Here is a 19,025-nt window from a genome sequence, read left to right on the forward strand (position 1 = left end):
TTATAAACAATTTTAGTAGCCAAGAGAAAGGTATTCAATAAGTAAGCCATAAATACATTAATATTTTGCCATCATGATATTTATACCAGTTAAATATAGTCAATACTCATACAATTATTTCTTATATCTTATACAGTGGCATATATCTTCAGAGTCCACACAATGCTTGGCACAGGGTGGTAGTCAATAAATACTAATAGTGTGAAAAAAAACAGTTAACTATTTGCAACTTATACCCACTCACTTAAAAATATATGAGGCAGCTTATAATAAAGCATTTAAAAATGTAGATTGAAAAAATGTAAGGGTCAGCAGGTAGTAACATGGTTAAGGTACTGGATTCACAAATGGCCAACTGGGGTTTGAGTCCCGGACCTGGCAGCTTGAAAATCATGCCGGGGATGTGTGTGTGTGTGTGTGTGTGTGTGTGTGTGTGTGTGCCAAAAAAAAAAAAAATACAGAAGAAGAATTCAAGAGAAGAGAATGTGACATAGCCATACCCTTCCAAAAAACAGAAGAAGAATGGAAGAGAAGGGAATATGGCATAGCCATACCCTTGGGAGGTGATTTTTCACTCTCCCTTTCTTTGTCTCTCTCTGGCAAATGCATATGCCCTATGGCAAAACGTAAATATAATAAAAGTAAATAAAATAAAAATAAATAAAACAAAAGTAAGTAACAATGAAGGGGAAATACAGACATCTAACTACAGAGAGAAAGGAGGAAAACATGGAATCAAGTACTTAAGCTCACATCAAGCAAGACCCAGTCATATGTTTGAGCTTCCTGTCAAACAAGGTGACAGCAGAATTACAACAAGGCAGTTAGAAGGCTGCAGTTAAAAGTTAGAACTAGAGTCCAGCCAGCAAGCTTCAAAGCCCCACTTCACCAGTTGGAACCCTGGGAAAAATCAGTAGCTCTTTCTGGGCCTCATTTTCCTTACCTATACAATAAAGCTTTTATGACCACACTGCCACAGGGTTCTGAGATTACCACCAGGCCTGCCACGCACAGCGTTAACTGTATGGTGCCAGAAGACATTCAGAGGGGCCAGCAAGTGGCGTAATGGTTAAGAAGGTGGACTCCAGGTGGCATAATGGTTATGCCACTGAGCTTCCATGTAATTGACCATTGAAGCTGACACAAGATGCTTTGGTGACAGAAGCCAAGACCCTAGACCCAGCAACTTAAACAACTTAAAACTCATGCTAGGAGTGCGTGCATGTGCATGTGCACACGTGTGTGTATATGTGTGTGTGCCCAAAATCCATAGAGGAGAATGAAAGAGAAGGGATTGTGGTGCGACCTTCCACTCTGGGAGTGATTTCTCGCTTTCTGTCTCTCTCTCTGTCTCTCCAGTGAGCACATGCACTCTAAAAGCAAAAAAAAAAAAAAAAAAAAAAAGAAAACAAAGAAGATGACAGTGGACTCCCATATGGTTGACCGCAGTTCGAGTCTCAGACCTGGTAACTTGAAACACACACTGGGTGTGTGTGTGTGTGTGTGTGTGTGCCTAAAATTCTGAGAGGAGAATGGAGGAGAAGGGATTGAGGCATGACCACACCCCTTTGGGGGTAATTTCTCTCTTTCTCTCTCTCTGTCTTTCCAGCAAACACAGGCTCCTTATAGCAAAAATCTGAAAAATAGATTTTAGCTCCTCTTACCACACAAATCTGTACGTAGCTATCTTTATCTCCATCTCAACATTTTATAAACCTCAAATGTACCAAATAAAAGATTTTTTAAAAATAAAAAAACCACACACATATTCAGAGCTCAACATATTCCAAATACTGCTTTATTTAGTATAGATTTCACTGTATGCAATAGACACCACTCCATTCTTTCAAGCTGTATTTACTGCATTGATTCCATATTATTGAAATATATGTTAAAAATTCAGTTAAGGTCCAGCCTAGGTGGCACAGTCCATAGCATACCAGACTGCAGCACTGGAAGTCACATGGCTAATCCTGGGTTTGGATGCTTGAGTAAACGTGAAAACACACCCTGCTAAAGGTGTTTTTCTCTCTCTCTCTTGCTCTTGTCATGTACACACATATACTCTCTAACATTACAAAACAAAGGCAGAGGTAGGCAGTAGCCTCACAGTAAACAGCAATGCTCTACGAGGCAATCCCACTTGGACAGGTTCCCAGTTCATGTCTGGAGACCTCACTGAGTACTCCTGGGGCATGCTTGCCCATAATTAAAGGCTGACTAAAGGATGAAGGTGGATTGTGGTCTCAGGACCCTGTTAGGTCTCTCTCTCTCTCTCTCACTCTCTCTCTCTGTGTCTCTCTTGCTCATGAAATAAATAAACTTTTAAAAAGTCAGTTAACTGAAGCCCCACCAATGTCTTTAAAAGTCTCACACAGAAATGGAAGGAACAGAAGTATCAACATAAAATAATGACTCAGGTGACGTGTACCAAAATAAAGAGTCCTCGGTGCTCCATGAATAAAGAGGAGGAAGTCATAAATGACTGAAGTGCAGGTATGCAGAGCAATAAGATACCCAGTAAAACAACATAGGAACAGAAGACAAGTCAGGGTGCACCAAGATAGAGAAAGTGGGATTGGGAAGACACTCCGGGCAGACGAGGCGGCATACATAGAGAAACTGAGGCATGGGTACACACAAGACGCAGACAGTGGTGGGTAGATGAGTCCTAAGAAGCTAGTAGAAGTGTGACAGAAAACAAAATGGTGAACTATTGATTTCTGAAGGCTTTAGTGCCTGAGACATGCTATTGGGACTCATCAGGTAAGCAAAGGAGTGCCAGCTTGGGCCAATAATGACACTAGTGTTTTAGAATTATTTTTTATTTATTTACTTTTTAAAGAATTGTTTATTTAACTTTATTTATTTATATTTTACCAGAGAGGGGCAGAGAGATAGAGAGAGAGGGAAAGCGAAAAGGCAAGCTGCCAGTCCGGGACTTGAACCGCGGTCTGCCATGTGGGAGTCTAGTGCCCTTAACTACCACATCACTTGCCAACCCCTAGATATAACTGAAGATGGACTGGGTTAGAAAGTAGGAAGACAGACTGAAAGCCAAAAAACTGATAAGCCTGATCGCAAATACCACAGCTTGGGAACAAGATAAGACAGTAGGGTCTAAAAGAAGCAAACAGATACAAGAAATATTGTGGAGGCGCAGTCAAAAGAACTAGGCAGGATAGGCAAAACAATTTCATGCTTTTGACCTTATACAGGTAGGATAGTGATAGAAGTACAGAAGGGAACTAACACTAAGGAGGTACAATTTGGGGTGGCAGAGGAAAAAAAAAGTTTATTTTTAAATAAGTTGAGTTTGAGCACCTCTGGTGCACACGGTAGTGATGATGTTCAAAAACAAGATGGAAATCATACCAGGTAGTTCAGAATGTGGACTGGAAAGTAACCAGCCTACTGACAACAGCCATTGTACAGGACTGCTGAGAGGACAAGGAGAGAGTACTTAAAATCAGGAGAACCCAAAGTCATGCCACCTATTTAAGCAATAAGTACAAAATAAAAACATTACTAAGCAGGACAGATCTGAAGAGAAATATAAGCTACAGAAAAGGATAGAAACACCTTAATAACTTTAGAATGACAGTTCTTGATGAAAAGAATAATTTGCTTAAAATCATTACCCTCTCTAATCCATAGATCTAATGCAATTCTAATAAAAATTGCAATATACTTTTTAGAATCAAAATAAAATTATTCTAAAGTTATCCAGTGTAACTATCTGAGAATCACCATTTAAAAGAGTAATAAACGGAGAACCTTACCTAGCAGATATGAAACATTACAAAGGTACAATACTGAGTATTAACTTATATACAGAAAGATTACAGGATTATAACATCCAGAAATAAATACAAGTATGTGTAACTAATTGAAGTATGAAAATCTGTCATTTCAAACCAATCAAAAAGATAACTTAAGAAGCAACATAATGTGGTCCAACAGGTGATGTGGTGGTTAAGGTATTAGACTCCCATAAACTGCAATTCAAGTCCCAGATCCGGCAGCTTGAAAATTATACTGGGCATGTGTGTGTATGTGCCCCAAAACCATAGAGGAGAAGGGATTGTGGCATGGCCATCTCTCATGGGAAGCAGGTGACTTCTCACTTTGTTTATCTCTCTTCGGTGAGTGCACATATCCTATGTCCATAAATACATACATAAATAAATAAACAAGCAACATAATGAGGAAGGTTTTTCTTCTGAGGTAGGTTGGGGATGATGGGGAATCTCTGAGCCTTTCAAACTTGGAAAAAGGTCTTAGGGACAGAAATATAAAAGAAAGTTTTCAGTTATTATAAAATTACGGAAATAAGGAGCTAGTGGATTCTGGGACTACTTAATGCTAGAAGGATCAAAGGTGAAGCCATTGACCATAATGGAATGATGCCTGTAGAAAGGAAAGTGTCAAGAAGGATTATTTGACTATGATGATATGAGCAGCTCTTAATAACAGATGTCTTGATGAGTTTTGATATCTGAGTTACTGAAAATGAAGGAAAAGCAGAGAAGAGAAAAATAAAACTTTATTGTCAGAGAGTGAGCTAGCCAAGTTTAAGATTTCTGACCTGTCAGCTCAGAGAAAGGGTGTCATACATCAGACTGTGGCAGTAGAGACATCGGGCCAGGATTTGGGCAGGTCAATAACGTAGACTCTACACTTCCCAAAAGAAGGACCCAAGAATGAAGGCAGAGAAATGATGGGCGGCTGAGTGATAAAGTCTTCCATTACTGCAGAAGAGTGGCCTCGTGGTAGACAGAGGAAGAGAAAGGAAAGGGCCAAAGAATGTGATTTAGCTAAATATTCTGACCTTCAGCTAAGGTAAAAGTTGCTGACAGACTGCAAGTAGCCAGGGTGTCATCTATCTCTCCACAGCAGCACCTAACAAGTAGCACACACATCGTAAAGATGACCTAGAATGACTGAATATTGTAGGACAGGCTGAAAAGAATACTGGAGAAGTTAAAAGCCAGCTCCAGGTTCTCATCACAAGGCAATGGCTATAAATCAGAAAGAGCAGGGGCCACAGGAAGGGGAATCAAGGGAAGCAGCTCACCAGATGCAAGTGTGGCTCTGCCTGAGAGAAGCTACAGTAAGTCGCAGGCAGGGGGTGGGGAAAGGGCAGTGCAAGAGCACTGAAAGTTACACTGGAGGTGGAGGACTTTCCTGTGTGTGCAACTCTGGTATAAAGTTATTTAGTTATGTCTGAAAAGAGTCACTTTCCAGTACTGTAGCCTCTCTCCCCATGAGTCGAGTCTTCAGCTTGTGCAAAGCACTGTGGAGAATAAGAATGACAAAACTACTCTTTGTATCTGAATCCAACCTCAAAGTCAACATTTTTGAAATGCTACATGGGCAGATTGATATCTCTGTGTAACAGGGAGAAGGGGAAAATGTTTGCCAACCATGGTTCGTTTCCGAATTTTAGATTTGATTTCCTCAATCACAGTGGTCTGGAGTTCTATCTGTTAGAAGTGAATATACTCAGACGCATGTGACTGACTGATCCAGAAAATAAATGCAATTATTGAGCAGAATCTCATTTGTCTCAACTCAAGATGTTGGTTAGCTTGCAAATTTTCTTTGAAAAAGGGCTAACCTAAGTAAACAGATAAAAAGGGCAGCATCTTTTTTTTTTTTTTTTTTTTGATTTAAGGTTTTTGCCACAGGGCACGTGCACTCATTGGAGAAAGACAGAGAAGACAGTGAGCAAGAAAGTGAGAAATCACTTCCCAACGTGGATGGCCATGCCACAATCCCTTCTCCTCCATTATCCTCTATGGATTTGGTGCATACATGCACATTCACCCAGCATGTTTTCCAGGCCACCAGGTCTGGAACTCAAACTGCAGTCAGACATGTGGGAGTTCAACAACATTTACCCTTTTCCTAAAGGTAAACACTTCCCTCCAGCATCAACATGAAGCAAGGAAAACTGTGGTGTAGGAGTTATGCTCCCTGGTTGTTCCCCTGTTTTGCCTCTGACCCACAAAACCTCAAAAATGATTCTAAAGAATATCTATGTTTTCAATATGCCACAACTGTAACCTCCCGTGCATTATTTGGCTATATTTCCTTTTCAGTGTTCACTTTGAACTATCATTGCCATCTAGGTTTTTTCCTTTTGTGTTTCTGATCTTATTTCCTTTCACAGTGAAGGATTATTTTCTGCTATCCTGAAATTACAAAATGCATACAACTATCTTTTCATTTTCTTCATCAAACAATATTAAGTACACACACATGTATAAAAGTAGTGTCAAGATTACTGACATACAAATCCCTACCGAGCTAGCAATTTCTATTGCAATTTTAACACAGAGCAGCCTTGATAAATTGATGAGAAGCAGTAAGTAGCTTATCTTTTTGCGTACCAGATCTGTTTCTAGTCCTAAGGCATTTCAGTAAAATACTTATTTCAATAAAGTTACTTAATGCAAAAGATAAAATCATAAAGGCTTTGTAAATCAATTTTTTAAAACTAAAATATAAATTCACTAGTGAAGCTACTATTTAGATAATAACCATACTGTAAACAGTTTTAAAGAGTAAATAATCACTCATTCTCATAAATTCAAGTTTATGTTTATAAGCTTTAAGACAATCTTCAATGAATCATTTTCTGACCACTGCATCCAAAATAATTTTTCAAAAGGATACAACCAGAGACGTTTAATATAAGCTATTTTCAAAATTGTCTTCATTATTATTTTCACAGCAGCCACACATGATAACTCTTGGACAAGGCACTATTAAATTCAAGCCTCACTTTCGAGTAGATAATATTAAAAGACGTAAGAGACAAAGACAAAAACAACAAAAAGGCATTGCAAAAGTAGGTTAAATACAGGAAATATCTCATCTGGCCTCTCAAGTTCACTTGTTACTGAAGAATTCTAAAAATAGCCAGGAAGATTCTTCTTTGCTTAACAACACAAAACAGCATGTAGACCTTCTTGTTTCCTTTTCTTCTAAGAAAAAATAAGAATGTGTAAGTAAAAGTAATAAATCAGCAAAAAATGAAGAAATTTATTGGAAAAAAGATTATCTTGTAAGAATTCTAACTTTATAAAAAGAGGTGTAACTCAGGAAAATTTTTCATGACAGCTAGGAAATGGTATGGTGGTTAAGGTGCTGGATCCCACATGTACAGTTCAAGCTGGACACAGAGGCTTGAAAAACACACTGGGTTGGAACCATCAGATGGTGTGGTGGTTAAGGAGCTAAACTCCCACATGGCTGACTTACCCCAGACCTGGTGACTCGCTTTCTCACTTTCCCTCTCTCTCTCTCTCCATCTCTCTCTGGTGAGCTCATGTGCCCTATAGCAAAGTTAAAAATACTAACAATAATAATAAAATAAAATAAACAATTTAAAAAGAAAAGAAAAGAAAAGAAAAACACACTGGGCATGTGTGTATGCATGCCCAAAGTCCCAAAAGGGGAATAGAGGAAAAGGGATTGCGGCATGGCCTTCCCCCCTGGGTGATTTCTCACTCATCCTCTCTTTCTGTCTCCCTCGGGCAAGTGTACATGCCCTATGAGAAAAATCTTCCAAAAAAATCATGACAGAAATTAAGGAAATTTAAAAGTCATTAAGTTCCCCAGTGTTAGTGCTGAGTGTGATGACATAATTTTTTTTTCTGTGACAATATTTTAGAAAAAATAATACAACTATCTATGTACATTAAGCCTATAATATTCATAACCTTTGACCCAGTAAATTCTACTTTTCAGAATCTACCAGAGGTTCTTTTCTTTTTTGGTTCTAAAATTGGAAGAAGATTCAGCCACAAATGTGCACACAGCAATGCTGTGTAATCAGCATCAGTGAAAATATCTGGCTACACAGAGCAAACTGGTTAAGCATACATGGTCGATTTTATTCACTTGGGGACTGTTACGCAGGTATTAAAGTTACATTTGCAAACAATGTAATAGGAAATGGCATTTTCAGAAACACAACTGTTCAAAAATGGTAATTACAGCTATCGGGCTATCAGAAAATAGTCATGACACATTTTTGCATAGAAAAATACATCATGACTTCCTGGATAACCCAATACATTAAAATAAATTCATGGGGCCAGACTGTGGTGCCATGGTTAAAGCAGAAGCTCTGCAAAGCTGACCCACATAGGAAGGTCAGTGCTCATGTTTGGAAACCTCTCTGACAACACCAGCTATGGGCTCATGATTTGGAGCTGGCTGAAGCTGATGGTGGGTGATGCGTCAAGACCCTGTTGGGGGTTCTGTCTTCATTCTCTTGCTTGCTCTCATTCATAGAAGAAATAAGTAAACTTTAAAGATTCATAGACTCATAATGACTGTAAGTATAGTATCTCTAAAAACTGGCATAGTAATTTATAAGACATAAGAATATTTTATGCTACTTTCTTTGTGTTTTACAAGTGTTATTTAATGAACACAGTATTTCAAAACGTAAAACAGTTGATTTTTTAATAAGAAAACCAATAAATACAAATCTGTTCATCCTTTTCCAACAGTGATGGGGAGGGGCTAGCTCATCCTAGGCTTGTGCTATTTAAAACAGTAGCCACTAGCCGCAGGTAGCTACTTAAATGTAAATTAATGAAAATGAAATAAAATTCAAAATTAGTTCTTCAGTCACACTAACTACATCTCAAGTGCTCACTAGTCATATTACTATCAACAGTATCAGACAACAGAGACAGCATTTTCATCAGCACAGGAAATTCTATTGGAAAGAGCTACTTTAGCTATTGGCACAAGCTCTTAAAAGTTAAAGAACCTACTGACAGGATAATTCATAAAGGATAAGTCTCCCTAGCTTGTCTACTCTAAGTCAGCCACCCTGGTCTATGGAGGAGGTCTATTCTACAGGATGGAATACACTGGGCAGTTGACTGGCTCACGCGTTATGAGCAAATTAACTATGAATCACTGAGTAATTTGCCTCATTGCCTGGGGAATGTTATTTCTGGGCTCTAAGAAATTCAAGCCATAATCATGTCTCTTGGAGGTTTATGAACATGAAAATACTAGAATTCACCCTAAAATAACAATTCCACTAACACAGGTAACAACAGTAGGCTGTCGTAGAAGGCAGAAGCAGAAAAAACAAAAAGAGAATTATGGCAAATAATAATAAAACTTTTAAAAATTATACTTTTAAAAATTTCTGGAGACCCAACCTGATAATGAAGTTAACAGTAGGTTGGACTATGGGGCTAGAAGCCACGTAACCAACAAAGGGTCGCAGGAGTGTAGAAGTGGGGCCGAGAGGGGACTGTTGAAGGGACTCCTTTTTCTCTCTCTCAACCTGTGCACTTGTGCATGCTATCATGAATAAAATAAATAAACTTTAGAAAAGTATGTTTCCTCTAGAAAAAAACATTTATTTGAAAAACTAGTCCCTCAAAATTACTTAAGTATTTAAATATTTAAGAGTGGAAAACACACATTTTTCTTTAGTGGAGAAAGTGCAATAGTATGAAGTAATAAGAATACAATTCACCAACCCATCATTAATGGAAGTTTCATCTACTGCAGTATTTTGTGCAGCTGGTATTCTATTATATATTATGTGTTTCCCACCAGAATGTTTATTTAATTTTCTTGATTTACCCTCATCATTGCATGAAGATGTTCCAATCAATTCTAAATTAATAGGCTGTCTTACTTTCGAATATGTAGGCTGGATTTTACTGACACAGTGTGAACACCACAAAAGGCCGATTATCTTTGTCAAAGTATGCCAAGATCCTCACATTTTTTTCCCAGTGTTTTCCACCCCTGAGATTTAAAACTGAATTCTTCAGCCAAGAAAATTGAGGCAGCATAAATTGTAACTATTAAGATATAAGTTTGATTTAAAAGTGCTTTAATTCCCCATAGCTTTCTATACAAATTTGAAAATTATGTCTACTTTTCAAGATTACTAAATGTCCCTTAGAGGTGAGGATTTTATCCCCATAGCAATTAATATTAGTGGATAATCCTAATAAAGTATAAACTGAATGACGACCTATAAACTGTAGCTCTTTAGAGAGGCAGGATATTGAGAAAACAAGCTTAGTATCTGGAGTCAGACGTCTTGGCTTTGATTATCAATTCTGTTGACTCTGTAAGCCTCTGTTTCCTTATCTCTCAAATGGAGCTGGTACAAATGCATAATTCAGAGGATTAGTGGCTGTTGTAATGGCGCAGGTTTGGACACAAGAAGCAGGTTACTTATTTAAAATCCTGATCAGTTAAAGTAAATGATTCTAAACCAACCCAGAAAAATACGGTTATGATTTTAAAAACAAATCACAACAGGATAGCCTCCCTTGACATATATCTAGTAATAAGAACAGATCTGTGAAATATACAAATAAGGGAATAATCGTTTTACCAAAAGGTGTCAATGAATAGAACTTTAAAATACAACTTAAAAATGTTCTTAGGATTTTTTCATGTAACTTAAAAATGTAAATAAGGCAAAATATCTTTGATGAAAATGTTAATGATATAAAATAAAGATGATCTGCCATTTATATAAATAACACTCACTGTGCCAAGTCAGTGGGTTCAGACCTCCTTCTGTCCTTGTTCTAATTAGTCCCACCATGCACCAGCTGTGGACCCTAGGCAAACTACTTTACACCACTGAGCATTAAGGTGCAAATGATGAGAACTACTTCGCAGTGCTACTGTGATGATTAAGTCACAATGCCATGAGCAGGCTGTACACAGATGTGTACTAAAATGGATCAGTGTGGGGCCTGCAGTTAAGGTGCTAGACTCCCACATAACTGACTGCAGTTCGAGTCCCAGAGCTAGCAGGTTGAAAAATCACATGGGATTTGTGTGCGTGCCCATGATCCCAAGAGAAGAATGAGGAAGGGATTGCAATGTGTGCCCTGGACACACTGGCCTTGGGGGCCTGTTTCTCACTTTCCCTTTCTCTCTCTCTCTTGTTCTCTCTCTGTCTCTCTCTGGTGAGCGCATATGCCCTATGGCAAAAACCTGAAAATAATATAAATAAAAGAAGAGAGAGAGAGAGATCAGTGTACCTTTACAAACATTTTTGCAGCACAGTGGCTCATGACAATGCTTAGGAGCACATTTTTGACAAGAGATATACAGTGTTTTTAAACTTTCAGCTTTCAAATATAAGCACTGAAGAACTGTGATATGTCTTCAATACTCTAAAATAGTATATGAATATTTTTCATATAAAAGCAAACATATGTCTAGCATGCAGCATGATAGTTAAGGCAACCAGATTCTACTTATCTAATTGCAGATTGAATCTCAGAACCAAAGACCTGAAAAGCACACCAGGTACATGGGTGTGCATGCCCAAAATACCGAAAGGAGAAGTGGAGGAGAAGGAATTATGGCGTGACCATTCCCCCTTGGGGGTGCTTTCTCTTTCTCTCTCAATTTCTCTCTCTCTCTTTGGCAAATGAGTGCATCCTCTGTCAAATTAAAAAGAAAGAAATGTCTGCTTGTGTGTGTGTGTGTGTGTGTGTGTGTATATATATATATATATATGTTAATTTTACATTTAAAATATGAAAAGCATGCCAATTCTCAGGAAATGTAGTAGAATGGAGAAAATTCAGATAAGTGAAAGCTACAGGTACTCTTGTATAACTTTCCTGCTTCCATTAAATAAATGAAAAATCATCTCTGTTTTTCTCTGCTGCAAGAAGGTAACAAATGGTAAATATGTTAGAAAGAATGAAAAGGAAAGGAAATCCACTAAACATTAGATAATTAAATAAAATAACTAAAATGATCTTTCCTGTGCTCACCACTACCAAAATCTGTATTTCTAGCTATGTTCTTTCCTGAAATCCAGGATTACAGATGACTTCAGTAGTCAAACTCAAGATTTTCCAAAATGAGCTGAGCATTTTGTCTAGAAGACATTTTTTTTAGAGAGAGATTTTTTCTATAGGGTGTATGCACTCGACAGAGAGACAGAAAGCACCCCCCAGGGCAAATGGTAACCTCGCAACCCCTTCTCATCCTCCTCTTGGGATTCTGGGCACACACACGTGTTATGCCCACCATGAGCTTTAAGCCGCCGGGTCTGGGACTCAAACAGCAGTCAACCATGTGGGAGTCAAGCAACATAACTATTAACGCTATCTGCTGGTCCCTTTGCTAGTAGATCTAAAGACATTTTAGTCCTCATCTCAGTTAATGTCAACTGCATAGGCCACTCCTCTTCTCTTTTTCCTCCACCCCATTATTAATATGAGTATACTGAAAATTAAACACACAGAAACTTCCTCTTTGACTGCACTCTAGAAGGTGAGCATGCTTGTTTATAGAACAATGCACACATTATTTAAAAAGCAAGCCTTCTTCAGGTTTCTCAAGCACTGTCTGGGGCCGGTGGGGGGGTGAGGTAACTACAACAATATGAACAAAAGTTAATTTTAAAAATACTATGCATAGTATAAAATGGTGATGCCACATTTCCCTAAAATAGAGGAATAAAACAGAAGTTATATGTAAAATGAAAATGTGTGTGTTAAGTACTGCTTCATGACAAATATGTCATGATTTAGCCAGAGCTGAAACAGAGTATAAGTCCTTCAGGAACCCTCATAATGCCTAGCTGCCTTAGCCTTCTAAGCAGATCTACAGTGCATTAAATACATCAGAGCCTTAATAAAATAATTTGCTTCCTGAAGAGGAGCAAAGAATTCACACGAATACATAGATGGATCACATAACAGCTGACTTTGGTGGAAAGTTTTATTATTTTTTGGGTTTTTCTTTTTTTTTTTTGCTTGGAGTAAAGTAGGAAAACCTTGGTGGGGAGGTTGGAAATTCGATATTTAACACGATTCTTGTTAGAAAATAAATTTGTTGGAACATCAAAAAAGAACACACAAATAATCAGAAAAGACAACACAATGACTTATATTAAAGGGTAACCTAAAATTCTATTTTTTTCTCTTTAATTTCCAGAAGGGATGTGAGCTTGGCAGAGAGAAAGAGAAAGAGTGAGACAGCACTCCTCAGTTGTGGTCATGCCACAACCCGCTTTCCTCATTTCTCTACTCTGTCAGGGTCTTGGGCCTACAAACACACGTGTCATGTCTAGTATGTTTTTCAAATTGCCAGGGTTGGGATTTGAACCATGGCCAGCCAGATGAAACCCCACTCCCATAATCACTGTGCTGTGGACCAACATACTTAATTCTAAACTTGAATGTCAACTGTATTATTGATAGTTAGTTCAGGCTTCCTTGACAAAATACCATAGACCCAGTGACTTAAAAATAAACATGTATTGGGATCAGCAGTTAGCATAATGCCTATGTTGCTGGACTCCCCTGTAGTCGACCGTGGTTCGAGTCCCGGAACCGGTGGCTTAAAACTCACACCGGGCACGTGTGTGTGCATGCCCAAGATCCCAAGGGGAGAATGGAGGAGAAGGGATTGTGGCGTGGCCATCCCCCCGGGGGTGATTTCTTGCTTTCTGTCTCTCTATCTCTCTGTCTGTCTGGTGAGCGCACGTGCCCTATAACAAAAACCTCTTCAAATAAACATGTATTTTCTCATAGTTCTGAGGGCTGAAAGTCCAAGATCTGAGTTCAACACAGTTGGGATATGCTGAAGGTTTTCTTCCTGGCTTGCAGATTTCTACCCTCTCTCTGTGTCCTCTCATGGGAGAAGGACAGCAAGAGAAAGCTCTCTGGATCCCTTCTTATAAGGGTAATAATACCAACATGAGGGTACCACCCTCACAACCTCATTTAAACCTAATTATCTCCCAAAGACCACATGTCCAAAGACTATCACACTAGGAAGTAACATTCCAATATGAATGGGATAAGGAGGTCCACAGCAGCAACTGACAAGGATCACTATTGAAAAATGGTCCTGATCATTTGACAATACATGAACCTACCTAATTATGCTAATTTATGTTCATATAATATGATAAAATGAAAGGAATATATTAAATGTATGGAGAGGGCCAGCTGGTGGTGTGGTGATTAAGGCAGCTGGATCTCACATAGCTGACTGCATGGTTTGAGTTCTAGACCTGACAGCCTGAAAAGCATGTCAGGTTAATGTATGTGCCCCAAATCCTGAGATGAGTCAGAAATAGAGAAGAAGGGATTGTGGTATGGCCACTCCCCACTGAGGATTCTTTCTTTCTTCTTTTTTTTCCTTCTTTCCTTCCTTCCTTCTTTCTCTCTCTCCAGTGAGCACATGTGCCATCTGGCAAAACTAAAAAAAAAAAAAAAAATCTTTGGAGAAGAACTGATGCTCATATAAAATATCTCAGAAGAAACAGATACATAAAGGTGCCTAGAGAAATAATTTCCTTCTCATTTTTCTATATGAGAGAGAGATGAGATAAAGCCAAATAAACTTAATTTAATGTTCATCAATCACCATATCTCTTCTTAATGTGGACATGTTATTGCAGAGATTATGGATCTAAAAATGATAGAAAAGTAATCACACTGTTGATTATGAGCAATCTACATGAAACACAAAAATTAACCTCCTGAGAAACTATAACAATTTGTTATTGAAGACATGTATGTAAATTTTCCCACCTGTGTCACTTTTTTCTACAGGCCAAATCTAGCAGGAATCTCTAATTATCATAGCAGTGGGATGGCTTAACTAAGGTGTTGCTGGACCACAAATGCAATTTGATTCTCAGCATGACTGCAAGAATGGCAATTTACAACCCTCAGCAACAAGTAACTACTAATGCTAAGCTCTCATTAATTTACACAATGGAGTGCTCATTGCTCTTAGATTCCCCAGAACACACACACACACACAAACATTCTGAGAACCCTTATGTTCATATTACACTTAGTATTTGATGCTAGATTTAGAGTACAAAAATAATGGTAGAGATTCTATCAATCGTTGAAGCATTTATTCCTACCTGTGCACAGTGTGTATGAGAGTATCCATTATAATTGCTCTGCTTACATCACAAAAGTATTTTACTTAACTAAGGAGTCTGAATTAAAAATCATGCCATAACATAACCACCTAAATCACAATGGTACTGCTTTATATGTGGAAAAATCTCAGATATGATATTATTGTGGCTGGAGGGGATATAAATATAAAAGAAAACAACACATGACTCCATTAGAAGAAGTTCAAGAACAGGCAGTAATAATCTATGGTGATAGATGTCAGATGGTAGTGATTTTCACTGAGGTTACTTATTTGGAAGGGTACATGAGAGAGCCAGGATTTAGAAATATGCTATCTCTTAATCTGGATGGTGAGCACAGGGGTGTATACATATAGAAAAATTAGTTGAACTCTATATATAAGTTTCTCTAAAAGAATTATTTTATTTAATTTTCTTCCTTCCTTCCTTTCTTTTAATTTGGCCAGAGAAGGACAGAGTAAGAGAAACAGAAAGGGAAAGTAAGAAAGCAAGCTGCTGGGTCTGGGGCCTGAATCGTGTCCAACGCCCTTAACCACCATACCACCTGCCACCGCCATATAAGATTTTTATAGTTCAATATTTATGATTTGCTTAGATAAAAATTAAAAGGCCAATAAAATTAGATAACTATGTAATAGAAATGAATAGCTGAATAGTACCTGATAGCCATCCAATAAATTTAAAATAGTCTTTATCTTTCTTAAAGCAAAATTTTCCATTGTAACTATGCTTTCGTGAATGCATACACTTAGGAGGTTTTAAAACCCGTCTCCTTGCACAGCACAGCATTACATATTTTACATTTCGGCATGACTACAACTCCTAATCCTCCTGTCAAGATTCCCACATAAGCCGGGCTATTGATAAAACAATTGCTATTCCTGTAAAGAGTTTTATTTGTTCTCATTGCCTATCAGCTTAATACATAGGAGAATACATACTTGAAATGGATCAAGTTCTACAAACAGGACTAAATGATTATGGAGTAGGTATCTTTATAATTGTGTTTTTACTTTTTTCCCATAGTTGTTTCTCAAGGAATACAGCGGAAATTGAACCATAAAGCTTAGCTTGACAGAAAGGCATTTAGCCTAACCACACTAAACCACAAAGATAGGAGAGACAGTTATTTATGAAGAAACACTGTTCCCTATTATCCTTTTGAGATTCTACAAAAGGGCTAAATATTGATGCATCTCCAAGTCACCTTTCCCCCAGTTCTTGTATTAACAAGCCAGAGTATGTTTTAGATGCTCCTAATTTGTCAAGATCAGGTGAACAGAACTGTCGTACAGAGCACACTGCTCTCATTCCTACAAGGGCTCTGCAACCCTGTGGGTTATTAATAATTCATGGGTCTTTCTTAGTTCACAACAGGAGCATTACTCAGAGGGCCTCATTCTTACTGAAAGGAGTTAACAGCGATGGGCAGATAAACAATGCACAAGTCAAAGGAGAAGAAGCCCCCCATGAATTGGTGGACATTTAAGACCTGTTAAAGAGCTCCAAGTACTATTGCCGGAAAAAAAAAAAAAAAAAAAAGTGCTCAACATTCTCCTCCTAGGCTTATCCTACCCTTTTGGCTGAATTCAAGCATTTTAGACTGATATTAGTTATATTAACACAGGCATTCTTTAAAAGCATTTTGCTATGATGTACGTTGAAATACTCAGTGTCACTGGGTATAACCATGCTGTCCATGTATTGAATTAGTTTCTCCAAACTAACTTATGTAGCAGAAAACAACATCTCGTACACTTCTGTATTACTTATTTATCAAGGAAATACATGAATGATCTCCATCTCAATCTCTCTTTATGATTGAAAACAAACAAGTCTCCAAGAAAATGAACATCATTTTTATGGTCTTCCTCAATACACTTACTCTGTGGGTGAGATTTAGGCCAGATAGTCCATAAAATATATCTTAAATAACAAAGGTCATAGATTCAGAATCTAAAGGGATGAATCTCAGATAGTAAAGTATGGCAAGTCCTACAGCCTGTAACCTTAAGCTTTGTTCAAAGAGATTTCAGAAACAAGATAAAAATCAAAAAGAAATAAAATACTACTAAATCAAGCATGCATGGGGTGGAGTGACCAATTTCAGACTATGTCATAAATCAGAAGTCTTTCTTCTGAGTACATGAGGACATAAAATAGGATGTATTTCTTCCCCTACATGGAAAATATTCATGTTGATTGAATCAGAGTATTAATTATTATGAAGATGTATTTGAATCCAAATTAGGTTTCAAACAAAGTATGAACTTTCTAAATATTAATAAAAAGTAACTTTGTCCTACCTAAAAATGATCACACCCAAAACTGAATGGGCATTTACTATATGCCAAGTACCATTCTAAGCACTTTGTATACATCACTCTTGTGATGCTCACACCAAGTCTATGAAATAGGTAGTGTTTTAACCTCCATTTCACAGATGGGAAACCAATCAGGAACAGAATGGGTAGGTGTGTACATTATAGACACAGAGCTAGGGAGTAAGGAAGCTGCTTCTCAAATCACAGGAGTCCCGCCTGAAGTAGCCATCTTGTCATTCTTTCTAATCCCTCTGGCCCATGTATCACCTTATATCTGCCATTAATGCTGAATTCTCAGTGGAGATGAGGCAGTCAGTGGTCATTATAAGGGTGGAAGAATCAAAGACGCAAACTGTCACTTCTGCTTTGGGCAACAAAAGAAATGCCCCAGGTCTTTCTCTTCACAGTGTGGGCTGACAAGGAGCAGTTGGGCAACTTGCATCAAGAGTTGTAAGTGACAGATGGGAGGGTGAGGGAGCAGTGTTGGATACAATCACCATCCCTGACAGCCCCTTCCCTAAATGCATGAAAAAAACTCAACTTCGTAAATAATTATCTGCCTACTGAAGCTCATTTTTCTCTGACCAAAATATAATACACCAATAGCTATCTTTGTTATTGTTTTGCTTTGCTTTCAAAAAACTTTGGTTACTGATATACATATCCCTTAGAATATTCAAATTCACCATCTTGAATCTCAGATAAGTCTTGCACATAATAAAAGTTTAATAACAGCATCTTGGAAGATCCATTTGAAGGTAGACATAGTGACTGAAAGAATCATTCTAATAAGAGGCAAATAAGACTAAATTAGCTAACTCAACTTGCACATGGAATTTTTAACACATACACCTCTGTTATGAAACATACTATAAATAAATTTGTGCCTATTGACCTTGTGCATATCCAGGGATAAATATTGGAGGAACTTGATATTTAGGTGCGGAGGAGGAAAAATGGAGGGCAGGTAGCCATTTTTGTAAACAGCTACAATCAGTAGCTTAATCACAGCATCAGTCATCCTGTGTGCCAGTGGTAAGGTTGGCAATCCTGGCAATCCAGCAGAACAAGAGGACTCAGAAACAGAATTACATATGAAGAATAAGCATAGAGGTGTATGTGTTTTCACGGCAATTCTTATCAAATCTGCCTGTTTGCACAGGTGTGCCAAGAGGCAGAGGAGCAGATGGGTGCCTCCTAGCCTAGAGACTTTATGAAGGTTGTTTAAAATTAAATTGTGTCACCCCTAAAGAGACACTGTAATACTAGGAGGTTTCAGTCGCCTATGACTAACCTAAGATAGCTAATATACTTGAAAATTGTATAAAAAACCACATTAAGTTAAATCTTATCTTTTCACAATTGACAAAAAAAAAGAAAAAAAAACAGTATCTTATGTAGAATTACTTGATTTGATAAGAATATAATTTTAGTTAATGATATATTTTTTAAATTATTAATCTGGATTATATGTTCAACAGTGTAAATTTTCTAAAATAGTCCCAAAGCAGATCTCATGTAGTCTTTTTCATTAAATGTTAAGTTTTATTCTAATAGGAATCGTCTTTGTCTGGATTTTCTAAGATCTACATTCATGTTTATAACTAACAAAATTTAGGACCACAATAAAAGTTCCAGCTGAATTTGTCAGTAGGTGCTTCATCTCTAAAGCTTTGAAGTCAAATCCTAGTACATGTCAATATGCTTCTATCATGTCCACACCTGTCATCTGCACCACAAGTCACTGTAAT

General features: G+C 37.7%; 1 protein-coding gene across 2 annotated transcripts in view; it reads right to left on the reverse strand.

The window, feature by feature from the left end:
- The window catches only part of PRKN (parkin RBR E3 ubiquitin protein ligase), a 1,506,714-nt gene that overhangs the window by 1,439,275 nt on the left and 48,414 nt on the right, over positions 1 to 19,025 (reverse strand). The window lies entirely within an intron of this gene.

This window comes from Tupaia chinensis, unplaced genomic scaffold (assembly GCF_000334495.1).
Source record: "Tupaia chinensis unplaced genomic scaffold, TupChi_1.0 Scaffold000346_1, whole genome shotgun sequence".
NCBI lineage: Eukaryota > Metazoa > Chordata > Mammalia > Scandentia > Tupaiidae > Tupaia > Tupaia belangeri.